We start from the raw sequence: 13,434 nt of genomic DNA on the forward strand, positions 1-13,434 counted from the left end.
TTAGCATTAACACTAGCTGTTACTTTTGTCAGTATTCGTTAAGGGACAGTGAAAATGTTAAAAGTGAGACGTAGTGTTTCGTGAAAATTGACGCTGCTGAATAACATTAAGCCCGCATACTACCTAACTAATTTAACCTGTAAACCTAGGGCTGGGCAATTAGCTATTTGAAAAGTAACCTAAACCAACATTCAGAACTGACTTAGTGTTAATGTCAGGTATTTTCCAACAACTTTACGTAACGTTACATCTTAAAATGCCAACAGTTAATATTACTCAAGGCTTGAGTGCAGGTCAGTCTGCTGTGTGGAGCCATTTCATAACGTAAGTAGCGTTAACAGAATAGGCGAACAGCTCATTTCAGCTGCGCTCCGGTGTCGCGACACCTGTCCACTTGCGATTCCGTGTGGTTGCACTCAGAGCAGTCATGTTAGCACTAAGACTGAATGTAACAGCGAATGTTCAAAATGAGCTATAGTATCTATTCTAAGTAAACCAGAATCAAGTTGAGTTCATGAGTTTTGTTTAGCAGCAACCTTGTACAGTAACGGTGGTAGTACAAAGTTAGTGACAGTTTAACCCTGAAGCAGCGAATGAGTCTCCACTGATGACAGTTAGGAAACTAAACAACTTGTTTCACACGTAGCACGCTGTTATTAAAATCTAGTTCTTACCAAAGTAATTATGTTAGTCACCAGATGTGTAAAACTAAGCCTGTACTTAGATTTTCCTGTTTTTGAAAAGATAAACCTGAAAGCCTTCATAACTACTATATGTAACATAAATGTGACTCAGCTATAATTTATGTTCAATGCAAAGAGTTAATAAGAGACAATAAAGACGTGTGCACATATTTATTAAGATAACAACTAGCTAAAGTTAATAGTGTGGATGTTATTGCCATTGCCAGCTGAAAATGTTATGTAATGCATTATGTATTGAGACAAGGCTCTTTTTAATCACTGTCCTATAAATGTTTGATTGTCTTGCATTGATTGTAAGTTGCTCTGGACAAAAAAGTTTGCTAAATGACTAAATATAATGATAATGCTTTCTTTTTTAGGCCTACTGCCTTAAATCACCCTACCTTTAATAAGGACATCATACTGCTACCTGATTCTACATGGGATGAAGTCTGCAAACACAAAACCAAAAGAAGGCTTCATGAAAGGGGCTATATTTTAAGTGCCTTTGAGATGAGGAAAATGTGGGACTGCAGGACAGTCATTGCAGAGATAAGAGAAGCATTCAAGGACAGAATTCCTGAGGATGTCAGGTATTTTTTAATATTACGACATTGCACGTTATACTTTATGGGTGGTTTTGAAATTGAATTCTATTTTTTCTTGTTTGTTATTCAGTATTGATCTTTTGATGGCATGTGGAAACAAACTGGTTTCACCAAAGTTGCGTGAGGGCCAGGAACTGAATGGCTTTATGATTCACAAGGTGTTCAAATCAAAGGCAGTGTATATTAGGCCATCGACAAATCTTCCATTTCCGGTAAGCTATTTAAAAAAATGTCAAGCAGTGTGTTCCTATCTCAATTGGACCATACAGTTTTCATGGTTTGGCAATGGGTTTAACCCAACATTTTCTAAAAACCTATTTTTTGTTGTTAAGTCTGACAGCACAGATTCGGAGGACAGTTGTGTGGAGGTTGACGCTACATCAGCATCTAGTGACCACAGTACCAGTCAGACCAGTGACTGTATGACCACAAGGGCCAGGGGAAACCAAACTGCATCAATACAGCAGATCTCTAGTTATCCTTTCACAAGAAGGGCCAGAGCTAACCAGCTCTCTGCAACACAGCAAGCATCCAGCGATGTCATGACCAGAGCTAACCAGCCTTCTTCAACACAGCAAACATCCAGTGTCATTGACTTAGATAGTGTTGGCACAGTGAACCAGACACCATCAGCTAGTGATGACAACTATGCTGCCTACCTTTCGATCATGGGTTCCATCTCAGACCTTTCTTCTGATGATGATCCAAACAATTGATGAAGTAAGCAACTCATTACCATCTCTAAAGTACCCTGTAAAATAAACTATTTGCACACATTAAAACAACTACATTTTCAAAATTGAGACATATTATACATACAAAAACAAAATTTTAACCACAACGATAAATTCTGTGTAGTCTTTCTTCTGGTTCTTCTAAAAATGATTGCTAGCTTGTACATTTGGGATTAAATTGGATTTGAAATTGTTTGGCGAGTCTGAACAGATTCATTTCAGATTGTCAAAGACAAAACATATTTCACATTTTTTGCCATCCTAGATTTCATCCTAACTTGTGCTGGCATCTTGGATTTTCGAGGAACGTGTTCTTCCATTTTGGAGGGACTACCTGCAGGATGTTGAAGGTAATTATTTGCTAGATATGTTAGATATGGCACTGTCTCATGCTTTTGTCATGTTTACAAATTGTACATATACTGGGCTAGGAGAAAATACATGGACTACTAATTGTAATGAACATTCATTATTCTCAGAGGTTGAATCAAAAGGATTTTGGTTTTTCCCTAACCTTTGCTAATGCCACCATTTGGCCAAGTTGTCAACTTTTGTTCCCATATTGGGTCTCTCTTTCAGTCTTTCCTTTTTTTTCCATTTATCCTTTTTTTTGTTTTTGTTTTTTAAGTTTTTTACTCATTTTCCCTTCCTCTATCTTTACTCTTTGCTTCCTTTCTTTTTGCAATCTGTCTCCTCTAGAATTGATTGTCTTTCCATTATGTACCTTTTAAATAATTTTATATGCTATTTTTGTAGTTCTAGTAACTTTTTCTTTTTTCTTTCACTCCTCTCCTTAAGTTCTTTTCATCTATCACTTTCATTTCTCTCTTTTCTCCGTCTTTCATTCCTTTTGGAGCTTTCTATATGGTACTTTTTACTTTCTGGTATAATTGCTGTAAATTCTCATTGTTGTCTTTGGTGTTTGCTTGCTTGTTTTTCTGTGTGTTAGAGCAAGAGGGATCCTCAAAGCTAGGTAAAATCCTAGCCTTTGCAACGGGTGCAAGTGTCATCGCTCCGGTTGGCTTCTCCCCTCAACCATCAGTTGATTTCTTGCATGATCAGCCTGTCAGCTCCAGACGCTGTTTGCCAATGGCAACACCTGCATCCACTGCCTTAAGTTGCTGCTGCTTGACACATACGAGGATTTCAGGGAGAGTATGGACTTTGCTTTAGGTAACACACAGGGTTTTGGTAGAGAATAATATATGGACTGTGAACATTCAAGCTTAGCCATTTGCAGAAAAATCTTGCATTTGATGCTATTACAGGTAACTATTACAGTTTGAAAAAAAAAACAAACACATTTTCAGTAGTGAGCCCAAACTTTTTTTTTTCCAATAACCAATGCATTCACAGGCTGTATAGAATACCTTTTTTCTGTCACATTCTTTTTTGATCAACTAACTAAAACTTTGAATATATGTGACTAGTGGAGTGGTTGGGAGGTTATTTTTGTTTTTTTTTTAGGGTATAGAAGCCCAGTGGTGCAAAAAAAGCTAAATGTTGGTTACATTATTCAGTCTGTTGTGAGATAAACTGTTTAGCTTAGCACTTTGCATAAAAGTACTATATGCAGCCATTTACCATGTATCTGTTAGAATACAATCCACAGTGTTCTAGTACTCAAGCATCCTTGTTACTGTTCACTAATAAAATTCGCCAGGCCTAAAAATAATTGTATGCCGTGGTTACCATCATCACTCAGTGGGTCTACTGTCTCTTGAATTCTGTTCAGAACTGTTGATTTACATTAAAGTTGTTTACTGGAACAACAATATTGTTTTCAGTCTCTAACTGTAGAGGGGTGTCTTCATTGATTTCCAAGGTATCATTTCCTGCTAAAATGTCCTGAATTGCACCAGCAATTGCACTGTTAAGAACCCCTCTCTGCCACAGTTGGAGAGGTGTTTGTCCTCCTTGTGTGGATAATCCATGATTGTTCCACTGATTTCGGAATTCTGCAGCCGCCCTCTGAACTCTTGGCAAGTAGATGTAGTGCAGACAAAACAGATGGAGTTCATCTGTAGAATCCAGTATGCCCTCATTTTCCATGAAGGTGAAGAGGTTACTGAAGTGGAATGAGACAACTCTGTTTATGATAGTGATTTTAAGAGAGTATGATGGTGTATGTGTGAGAGTATGAAAGTGTGTGTGTGAGAGTATGATAGTGTTTTTAAAAGAGTATGATGGTGTATGTGTGAGAGTATGATAGTGTATGTGTGAGAGTATGATGGTGTATGTGTGAGAGTATGATAGTGTATGTGTGAGAGTATGATAGTGTTTTTAAGAGAGTATGATGGTGTATGTGTGAGAGTATGATAGTGTTTTTAAGAGAGTATGATGGTGTATGTGTGAGAGTATGATGGTGTATGTGTGAGAGTATGATAGTGTTTTTAAGAGAGTATGACGGTGTTTTTAAGTGAGTATGACAGTGTTTTTAAGAGAGTATGATAGTGTATGTGTGAGAGTATGATAGTGTTTTTAAGAGAGTATGATGGTGTATGTGTGAGAGTATGATAGTGTTTTTAAGAGAGTATGATAGTGTTTTTAAGAGAGTATGACGGTGTTTTTAAGAGAGTATGATAGTGTATGTGTGAGAGTATGATTTATGGCCCAGACAATACTGTGTGTGAGAGAGTATGATTATGCATGTAAGAGGGTATAGTAGTGTTTGTGTGAGAGTATAGTGGTGTACATGTGAGATTATGATATTGCGTGTGAAACCAAGTATGAATTATCTCTCAAAGGGCCTCTCATATGTCGTCGTTGATGAAGCTGTTGTTGTATTGCTCCTCCGTATAATAACGGCAGTCGTTTGTAATGTTAGAGAAAACATTTGAGTCTGGATCAATATCTTTTTCATATCAATTGTTTGTTATCTGTAAAGTGAAAAGTGTCCAATTGTAGATCTTCTTGTAGCATATTAAAGCTGTTTTCCTCCATGTTGGGAGACCTCAATATCTTTCTAGGTCCTTGATGTCTTTGACAGCAAGAACTCTGGCCTCTGGTCCTCCATTTGCTTTGATGAAGATTTTGCAGTTTGCACTCCATGTTCCTTGAATCCTTCCTTGCTTCCTCAGATCACGTGCTTTCTTAGCAATCTCAGCGTTGCGCTTGGTCAGGTGGTCATTCATGTACACATTTGTTCCTTTCAGCTTCTTTCCCTGTTTCAGCAGAGCAACCTTGTGTTTCCTATTAGTGAATTTGACGATGATGACGGGTGTAGTAGGTTCCTACCATACAGTGGGATGCAAGTATCAATAGATTGGCTGTCTACATCTACATTCTTTGATTGCAAGAAATCAACAACTTGTTGCTCTGTTGAGGCGACATCCATTTCGTCTGGTTCTTCAGTATTTGCCACTGCTGTGGCGTAGGACCTTGGTTTGATTCAAAGTCCCGTCACGACCACGTCATTCATTCACGTGTTCTGATCCATGTCATCTATGGTGTTTTTCAGCTTCTCGATGATTTTATCCTTTTCTTCACATTCATTTTTGAGAGTGGCTCCCAATGCATCATAACTTTCCTGTAATTTTTTATTCTCCACTCTCAGACCTTGCATTTCCTTCCTTAATATCCCCATTTCATTTTGAAATGCTTCTCTCTAAACTTGAACTTGCTCTTTCATACCTTGCATTTCTCTTTGTATGGCGTTGGTAGTCTCTAGCAGACTGTAAGTTAGTTTTTGCAGGGAGTTGGAATTCTCCACAAGTTGCTGCATCTGTTTTCCATAATCCTCCATGGTTTTCGCCATGGTATACTCACTCTTTTCGACATCTTCCGTATATATGACTGAATCTGGAGTACTTCGACCAGAACTGCTAGAGCCACCGCTTGTTGCGCTTCTTCTCCCTCGAGCCTTTGACATTGTTACTGTTGCTTGGTAACGCCGTCAGTTAGCCGTTGGCTTGTGGTGCAATGCCTTCGGTGATTAATCTTCGTTATAACGGCGAGTTTATCTCTCACCAGTATCTCACCAAAGTCCCACCAGTCCTCGTGGGCTGAAAAAGCTGCACAGGGAACCTTCAAATGTTATCCTGTTATTAAATCAGGCTTCAAACCGCGGCTAGCATGATAGCTTGCTTGTAACGGCTGTCGGCTCCACCTGATTGTCTCTTTTGGTGAGTTTAGTCCACTCGCGGGTCCGAATTGAGGCAGAAGTCTCAGCACTCACTTGCAGAGTTGTAATCACAAGTTGTGATCACGAACTGTATTCACCAAGGTCGCAAAAGTTTAAAACTCCGGTAATAGTGGACGGAGCTTTTCCGTGAGCGTCCTTTCCGTACAACAGGAAGTGACGATTGTCACTACTTCCCAATTTCAGTTCAAGATTGTGCTGAAGGACAGACCACTTACTCGTAGAGGAATCCCCTCCACTGTGAGTTCAATTTATGGCCCTTTAGGGATGCTGAGTGTTATTGTTTGGGTGGCTAAATTAATTTTGAGGGACCTGTGCAGAAGAGCAGTTACCTGAAACAATCTCAATAAAATGGCTGAAGTGGATACAAGGGCTCCACCTGTTGGACAGCTTCAGGCTGGACAGATGTTGAAAACCTCTGGCATTTGGAAATGTCACTACTTCCCAATTACATCACTTTTGCAACGTAAGCAAGAATGGCTATGGCTCAGTGACTTCCCTGCAGTTGCAAAATAAGCGTCTTCATAGACACAGTGCCTTTATTATTGGAAAATCCCGTGTTGGCCCAATGAAAGCAGTTACCGTCCCCAGATTGGAGCTTGTAGCAGCAACAATGGCCAACCGCATTGATGTGAGACTACAGATGACTCTGCGGGATTCAGTATTCTGGACCAACTACATCTTTCCTCAAATATATCAGGAACGAAACAACCAGGTTCAAAGTGTTTGTGGTTAACCCTATTGCTGAGATTTTTAAATCGTCTCATCCAGACCAATGGAGTTATGTGGACACAAGATATAACCCAGTTGATATAGCGTCCAGAGGGTTCAAGGTGGGGAAGTTTCTCAAGAACACATCGTAGCTGTCAGGACCTCATTTCTCTGCCAGCCTGAGAGTGAGTGGCCTATGACACCCGAAACAGGACACAATCTCTCTTCAGATGACCCAGAAGTGACGAAAACCATCACAGTGAGTGCTTTAGTGACTACAAAAGACCCAACTTCCAACCTGGTTCACTACTTTTCTTCTTGGGCCCGCCTAAGAAAATCTGTAGCACGGACGCTAAAGTGCAAAGACAGGCTGATGTCCTGCTGGATGAAGAGGAAGCAGTTAAAGGCAGCCTATGCACAGTGCCCGCCCAATGTGGAGCAGCAGAAATGTTTGGAGGAAGAAATGCACGCATTCAAAAATACATGTGTGCGGAGACATCATCATGGAGGCTGAGCTGGCAATCATATGGTTTCTAGAGGTTATCTAGAGGTTTTCAGAGGAGCTGTACACCTGTACACACTGTGTCCTATTCTGCAAAATGGCATCCTGCAAGTTGTAGGAAGCATCCTACAATTCATGGCCAAAGAACTCCATATTTCTACCCTGCTGCATAGGACATGGTGGCCGCAACCATATGCTGTCCAAGCTTACGTAAAAGTACTGGACTGCAGAAGTGAGCACTGCAATAATAGGAATTCTGTCAAAATACACCATCTGCAAGAGACAGAATGCTTCCGCAGGTTGCCAGCAGAAGGCAGACTTGCCGAAAGACAGAATCCAGCCAGATGAGCCATTCACCTGTGTAGGAGTGGAATATTTGGGGCCACTCTTTTATTAATGCTGTGAGGCGCTTCATAGCAAGAAGAGGACAAGAAGAGGACGTTGGAGCAGAAAAGGAGCTGAAACTGGCTGTTGAACAGTGGAACCAGAAGCAATCAATGACATGTTATTGCAGAAAGGCATAAAAGGGTCCCTTACATGATTTATCAACTTTACTTAAATATGTTGTATATTGTTTCTAATTATGTTCTACATTGTTACATTTTTGTAAGCGAACAGTAAATTTGCAAAAATTACATTTATGGCGCCACCCATAACGAGCTAGCACTCGCTGTTCAGTCTCATTTCTGGAAGTGAGGCGATCGGAGTACTGTCACTCAGGTACATGGCAGTGTACGAGACAGTTTACCGTGATTATGGCGAAGATTTGAGCCATGTGCCAATAGATTTTGAGGAGGACAAAATAGAGAATTTGCAGAACATGGACTTAAGCCTTAAGACATGGAGATGAAGATTGGTCGCCTTCAAAACACAGAATGGTAAGTGTAAATTACTCTGGAGTTGCTTATCCTTCAATTATTGTTTCTAATCGGCTTCTTAATGAACGTAAAGGGGTCTTTATATCCTGATTTATTTCATATTTTGTCACAGCGACAGCCATCGCCCCTGCACACCAAAGTAAACATACATATCTCTGTGGAAAGATGTTTATATAACATGTACAAGGCTTTACAGCCTTGTCGCTATCATTGAATAGTGTTTAGATTCAAGATTCAAGATTCAAGAGAGTTTTATTGTCATGTGCATGGTAAAACAGGAGTTATACCATGCAATGAAAATCTTATTCTGTTCATTCTCCCAAGAAAAGAAAGAAAACACAAGAAAGAATAAGAACATAAGAAACATAAACATATATACCAATAAATTAAGCAACAAAAACAGAAGAGACATTAATACAAATAAATAATACAAATAAATAAATAAACAAATAAATAAATAAAGTGCTATGAGTGTGTGCTTGTGTTGCGTGTGGCGTGTGTGAGTGCTTCGTTGAGAAGCCTGATGGCCTGTGGGTAAAAGCTGTTAGCCAGCCTTGTGGTCCTGGACTTCAAACTCCTGTAGCGTCTGCCTGACGGTAGGAGTGTGAATAATGAGTGTTGTGGATGTGTGCTGTCCTTGATGAGGTTGTGTGTTCTGCGTAGGACTCTAGATTTATAAATGTTTTGCAGTGAGGGGAGGGCTGCCCCAACAATGTTCTGTGAGGTCTTGATCACCCGCTGGAGTGCCTTCCTATCACGTGTTGTACAGTTACTGTACCAAACAGTGATGGAGGCGGTAAGGACACTTTCCATAGTGCATCTGTAGAAGCAACTCAGGATTGTGGTGGACATGCCAAATTCCCTCAGTCTTCTCAGGAAGTACAGTCTCCTTTGGGACTTCTTCATAATTTGTTGGGTGTTGTGAGACCAGGTGAGGTCCTCGCTGATGTGTGTGCCAAGGAACTTGAAGGTTTTCACCCTCTCCACCTCAGTCTCATCAATAAACAGGGTTCTATGCGGCTACCTTTCCCTTGTTCTTGGGTCGATGATCATCTCTTTAGTCTTATCTGTATTGAGAAGGAGATTGTTATCACGACACCAAGCTATGAGGTCCGCCACCTCGCTTCTGTATGATGTTTCAACACCACCAGTGATCAGTCCAACGACTGTAGTGTCATCCGCAAATTTAATGATGCTGGTGTTGTTCTGGGAGGCCACGCAATCATAGGTGAAGAGCGTGTAGAGTAGTGGACTCAGCACACACCCCTGTGGGGTCCCAGTGCTCACAATTCTTGAGCTGGATGTGCGATTGTGGACTCTGACTGACTGGGGTCTGTGAGAAAGTAAAACACCCAGTTACAGAGGGAGGGAGACAGGCCAAGTGTCAGGAGCTTATTTGTGAGTTTGTGGGGGCTGACTGTATTAAAAGCAGAGCTATAGTCTATAAATAGCATTCTGACGTATGTGTCCTGGCCCTGGAGGTGAGAAAGAGCTGTGTGGATGGCAGTGTTGACTGCATCATCAGTGGACCGGTTCTGGCAATATGCAAACTGTCGAGGGTCCACAGTTGCCGCCGGGATGCTCTTTTTGATGTGGGTCATGACTAATCTTTCAAAGCACTTCATAACAATAGGAGTGAGTGCTATAGGGCGATAGTCATTTAAACAGGTCACGTTGCTCTTCTTGGGTACGGGCACTATGGTGGTGGACTTAAAGCAGGTCGGTACAGATGCTTGTGCAAGCGACAGGTTAAACATGTCAGCAAGCACATCAGCTAGCTCTGATGAGCAAACCCGAAGTGCACGTCCTGAGATGTTGTCTGGGCCTGCTGCTTTTCGTGGGTTTGTTTTGTTTAGAACCCTGCGCACATCAGCTGATGTCACCATGAGAGGTGAGTCCTGTGTTCTCCTGAAGTCCAGCCACCCTCTCTGCTCATCAGGAGTTTGGCTGTCAAAGCGGGCATAGAACTCGTTCAGCTTATCAGGAAGTGTGGTATGGCTGGACGTGGCTACGCTACTCTGCTGTCGATAGTCTGTGATGTGCTGGAGCCCCGCCCACATGCGCCGAGGGTCTGAGGTGGAATAGTAGCCCTCCAGCTTCTGTCTGTACTGTCTTTTGGCCTCTCGTATGGACCTCCTCAGGTCATGAGAAGATATTATGTAAACAAGTTATAACTTACTTTGACGTTGTTGTTCTCGTCTTTTTTTCCTGTGTACCATTGGAATAGCATTATTTTTCCAATTGCATTTATACCATACTTTCAAGCCAAATGCTTCTTGTAAAGATGTTCCTTCATAGCAGTCATCAGTGAAATGATCACTGCAAAGGACAGAATTCGAGGTGGACGCCCAGATGTTTCTCGTTCTCTGCACTTGCTTCATCCATTGTTGTCTTAAACCTTCCTCTACTATTTTGATGAAAAATATACTGAACCAAGTTGACCATCTACCTCGAGAAGCGTTTGTTTACTCTTTTATTTGTGGATTTTACTTCAACTTTTAACACCATCTAGCCCCATATTTTAGTTAGTCGGCTCTGAAATGATTTTATTTGAGCAAGAATCTTGTGGGCTAGATTCTTAACTTTGTAACTAACAGGACACAGAGAACAAATGTTGTCTGGCCCTGTCTGTAGTTCTACAGGTTCACCACAGGAGTCTGTCCTATCACCTTTATGCTTCATCTTATGAAGAGACGCCCCTACAACGTAAATAATCCGTTCCGAGAACCTTTATGTTATAGGTTTTTTATGTTATACGCAGCATGAAATACATGTAAATAGCCTAATCCGTACCAAGATCTTCCCAAACTCACCCCATTGGCCCTTCAAAATATTCAAAGTCCATCAAATATGGTGGGAAAATATAAGAACACGTTAGCATAAACACAGTAGAGTAACATTTCTATATAAAATAAGGTAATAAATAAGATTACTGTAAATGAATAAAACTGAAAAACAAAAACAATCAACTAGTTTAAGGGCGACTACGATGAGGAAGGGAGGTTGAAGGGAGAAGCCTGTCTCACACAAACCCACAGACGCGCTGGATAAGTCAGCCAATGAGATGAGAGCGCAGGCGGTGCCCTGATAATCAGCCAATGAGATGAGAGCGTAGGCGGTGCCCTAATAATCAGCCAATGAGATGAGAGCGGAGGCAGTGCCCTGATAATCAGCCAATGAGAGCGTGAAGTGTCAGAATTTTTTGGATCATTTCCTGCTTGGTTTCTATCCACAACTTTTCCCTTTTTTTCTTATCACCTACACTTGGTTTAGGGCCCATGATTACTGTAATTTTAACACAAAGAAAAGTAAAAACATTAAGAAGAGATGTCAATGCGCGCAAACTAGTTTAAGGGCGACTACGATGAGGAAGAGAGGTTGGGAGGAAGGGAGAAGCATGTCTCATACAAACACACAGAAGCACTGGATAAGTCAGCCAATGAGATGAGAGCGTAGGCGGTGCCCCGATAATCAGCCAATGAGAGCATGAAGCGTCAGAAGACGTCACCAGCGCGAAACAAATCAAATTTCTGAACTTGCACCGACTTGACGCTTTACCTTATATGGAATTTATTCCGTAATACGATGCAAAAACTTTACATAAATTCTTTACGTTCAGTGGAATTTACGTAAAAGGAGGTTTACACTATGCGAGGTACCACTGTATATGAAATATACAATATGAAAACGGGTTCCTTTTGAAATATGCAGACGACTCCGTACTTGTGAGCCTGCTCCAGGTTGTGAAACATAGCCATGGACCAATGGTACAGGATTTCGTGAAACGGTGGAATGGACTCTTGTCTCCCGCTAAATGTAAACAACACCAAAAACATGGTAGTTTAATTTAGAAACCACAATTGTGTCATTAGATGCTGAAAAAGCATTTGACAGCGTAAACTGGAAATTTCTCTTTGCAACACTACAAAAATGGGGCTTTGGAGATTCATTTAGAACATAGATTAAAATCCTATATAAAACCCCAAAGGCCTCTGTTCGGACCAACAATCACATCTCTCCAGAATTTACTTTACAAAGAGGTACTAGGCAAGGGTGTCCACTCTCTCCCTCACTATTTGCTATCTTTATCGAACCTCTTGCAGCTGCAATTCGACAACATATAAATATTAAAGGGATCCACACCACAAATGTTCATCATAAAATAAGCCTTTATGCTGATGATGTATTACTCTTCCTAGACAATTCACATTGTTCACTTCACGAATCTATCTCGCTCATTAACAATTATAGCACCTTCTCAGATTACTCCATTAACTGGTCTAAATCCACAGTACTGCCCATTAACTTTACAGAGCACCCCCTCTATACCACTGTGTTCAGGGAACATTAAGTATTTGGGTATTAACATTTCCTCCAACCTGTCAGACCTGATCCGCTCAAATTATACTCCACTCTTGAAGTCAATAGAGGATGATCTTTCGCGTTGGAGAACCTTGCCCATCTCACTTACAGGCAGAGTATCCACCGTGAAAATGATGATTTGATCTGTTTTCCATGATCCCCACCAAACCATCTATAATTTGGTTCAAGTCATTAGATTCATATATAAATAAATGTCTTTGGAAAAATAAGCCAGCACGAGTAAGTCTCAAACTGTTACAAAAATCTAAAGAATATGGGGGCTGAGAACTCCCAAACTTCTCCAACTACTTCCTTGCAAACAGGTTACAGTATATCTTAAAATTGATCAAACCTAACCCATTGGATTATTTATGGCTAGACATAAAACAATCACTTAGCCATGAAATCCCAATTTGTAACCTGCCCTTCATTAGCCAAATCCTCCGGGAAAATAATTGTTTTAAAAGTACAAATATAAGCACCACTCTGACAGCTTGGTGGGAATTTCTAAAAATAACAAAATTCTCAAAATTCTGGAATAATCCTGACATCTTGCTTAAAAAGAAGCCATTAAATTTCCCAACATGGCACGAAAAAGGAATAAGTTGTATGAAAAATATAATTATAGGAAACAACTTTATCTCATTTAACGACCTTGTTACACAGTATGGAATAAATCATACAAATACATACAAATTAAATCTATAATTAAAGCAAATTTCAGGACTATATCATGGGAAAGCAATGCCACTATTGACCAATTTTTTAAAATATCTGCCCCTAAAACATTATCTAAATTATATGTTCTACTTTCA

General features: G+C 40.5%; 1 protein-coding gene and 1 long non-coding RNA gene across 2 annotated transcripts in view; one reads left to right on the forward strand and one right to left on the reverse strand.

Moving 5' to 3' along the window:
• The window catches only part of LOC129181445 (acyl-coenzyme A thioesterase 5-like), a 46,001-nt gene that overhangs the window by 28,737 nt on the left and 3,830 nt on the right, over positions 1 to 13,434 (reverse strand). The gene's annotated exons all lie outside the window — the stretch shown is intronic.
• Positions 1,092 to 1,873, forward strand: LOC129181447 (uncharacterized). The gene is made up of 3 exons (XR_008570436.1): positions 1,092 to 1,276; positions 1,362 to 1,503; positions 1,624 to 1,873. It is a non-coding gene; the product is annotated as an uncharacterized LOC129181447 (long non-coding RNA).

This window comes from Dunckerocampus dactyliophorus, chromosome 5 (genome assembly GCF_027744805.1).
Source record: "Dunckerocampus dactyliophorus isolate RoL2022-P2 chromosome 5, RoL_Ddac_1.1, whole genome shotgun sequence".
Taxonomy (NCBI): domain Eukaryota; kingdom Metazoa; phylum Chordata; class Actinopteri; order Syngnathiformes; family Syngnathidae; genus Dunckerocampus; species Dunckerocampus dactyliophorus.